This window comes from Lathyrus oleraceus, chromosome 3 (assembly GCF_024323335.1).
Source record: "Lathyrus oleraceus cultivar Zhongwan6 chromosome 3, CAAS_Psat_ZW6_1.0, whole genome shotgun sequence".
NCBI classification, from domain to species: domain Eukaryota; kingdom Viridiplantae; phylum Streptophyta; class Magnoliopsida; order Fabales; family Fabaceae; genus Lathyrus; species Lathyrus oleraceus.
This window is the reverse complement of record NC_066581.1, coordinates 210,427,631-210,430,013: the sequence shown is the minus strand read 5'-3', so window position 1 is coordinate 210,430,013 and position 2,383 is coordinate 210,427,631. Positions and strand designations below refer to the sequence as shown.

The following is a 2,383-nucleotide window of genomic DNA, read 5'->3' as shown; positions in this document are numbered from 1 at the left end:
TGGTTCGATAATCTTTTATATTACTCTGACGCGTTCGTACACTTGTGAACACCAAGTTTTCCAACGCATCAAGTTTTCTGACGCGTTCGTACACTTGCGAACACCAAGTTTTCCTGTTGTTATATCATTTAGACTTAGGTTATTTCCCGCCGATCGATGCGAAGAACTCGCAGCACCGGAAGTTTAAGTTTAGTAAACCCTCTGGCAGAACCTGAACGTTACACTCGCGCACGTTTATTCTTTCATAGAATTAAGAGAGTTATGGCCGAAGATCAAAACCAAAGACCTCTTAAGGACTTCGCTCAACCATCTAATGAAGAACCTAGTTCTAGTATAGTAAACCCAATCATACCAACCAATAATTTTGAACTTAAACCGTCCCTGTTGCAACTAGTGCAACAGAGACAATTCGCAGGTCTCGCTACCGAGAACCCAAACCAACATTTAAAAATATTTCTTCAATTAGCAGATACTTTTAAAACCAATGGAGCTTCTTTTGAGGCAATACGTTTAAGATTATTTCCTTTTTCCCTCAGAGATAAAGCCCTATCATGGTTAGATTCCCTTCCACCCAATTCCATTACGACTTGGGATAACCTTAGAAGAGTTTTCCTTGCTAGATATTTTCCCCCGAGTAAGACCGCCGTTCTTCGAAACCATATAACTAGATTTACCCAAAACCAAGGAGAATCGCTGTTCGAAGCTTGGGAGAGATATAAAGAGTTGTTACGAGCATGCCCACATCATGGTTTAGAAAATTGGTTAATCATTCAAACCTTCTATAATGGACTTCATTACAACACAAAGATGACCATCGACGATGCCGCAGGCGGTGCTCTGATGAACAAACCTTACCCTGAAGCTAGTGCCCTCATCGAAGACATGGCTCAAAACCATCAATCATGGGGAGTCAAACGAGCGACAGTAGAGAAGAAGGAAGCCCAAGGAGGAGTTCATGAACTAAGCTCTATAGACATGATGCAGGCTAAAATGGACGCATTAGCCCTTAAAGTCGAGCATATGTGCATAAACCCGAGTACTATAGCCGCAGTTTCGTCGGATTGTGAGATATGTGGAACCCAAGGACACCAATCCGCAGAATGCAGTCTATTAAACGAAACCCACTCCGAGCAAGTGAACTACACCCAAGGGAACCCATACTCGAATACCTATAACCCTAGATGGAGGAATCACCCTAACTTCTCCTATAAAAACAATAACCCTATTCAAAATAATGCACCTCCGAGACCTAGTTATCAAGCCCTTAGATCAAATCAACCTATGCAACCTGTACCACCAAAGCCGAGCCTTGAGAAAATTATGGAAAATTTTATCACCGCTCAAACCCAACAAAACAAGGAGTTCATGAACCAAAACATTCATGTTAACGAATTGATTACTCAGTTAGGAACCAAGGTTGACCAAATAGTTACTCATACCAAGATGCTTGAAACCCAGATCTCTCAGGTAGCTTTAAACCAAGCCCCTCAGACTACACCTGGAGGACAATTCCCTGGACAACCTCAACAAAATCCGAGAGGACAAGCCAATGCCATTACCCTACGAAGTGGGAACGCTTATGATAAGCCACCAAACCCAAGATTAAGTGAACCCGAAACTTCTAAGGAATGTACCAAACCCCCGGACGAAGTAAAGGAACCAGAGGAATCTGAAAACCAGGAAGGTCGAGATAAAGGAGAAGAACCTAAAGATAAAATGTATGTACCGCCCCCGCCATATAAACCACCTATACCATATCCCCAAAGACTCAAACAAACCCAGATCAATAAACAGTATCAAAAATTTATTAAAGTTATAGAAAAACTTCATGTAGAAATCCCTTTCACAAAAGCCATCACCCAAATACCTTCTTATGCAAAGTTTCTGAAAGACATCCTTACCAACAAACGTAGACTTGACGATCCGAAGCCTTTGGAATATAATGCAATTTCCGAGGACAAATTAGCAAAGAAAGATAAAGATCCTGGAAATTTCTCCATTCCTTGCCTTTTGGGTAATCATGTCATCGATAAAGCTTTTCTAGACTTAGGAGCTAGTGTTAGCTTAATGCCTCTAGCAGTTTGTGAGAGATTAAATTTAGGAGAATTACAACCCACTAAGATGTCACTTCAGTTAGCCGATAGATCTGTCAAATATCCGATAGGCATTTTAGAAGATGTTCCTGTTAGGATAGATCAACTATTTATCCCTACTGATTTTGTCATCATGGACATCAAAGAAGACAATGATATACCAATTCTTCTAGGTAGACCATTCTTATCGACTGCAGGAGCCATAATAGATGTCAAGAAAGGAAAGTTGACATTTGAGGTAGGTGACGAAAAAATAGAATTTATACTTTCGAAATTTCTTATGGAACCTG

At 40.6% G+C, this 2,383-nt stretch overlaps 1 non-coding gene across 1 annotated transcript; it reads right to left on the bottom strand.

The window, feature by feature from the left end:
• Positions 1-645: 645 nt before the first annotated feature.
• LOC127133444 (small nucleolar RNA R71) lies at positions 646-752 on the bottom strand. The gene has a single exon (XR_007807417.1). It is a non-coding gene; the product is annotated as a small nucleolar RNA R71 (small nucleolar RNA).
• Between the last annotated feature and the right edge of the window lie 1,631 nt (positions 753-2,383).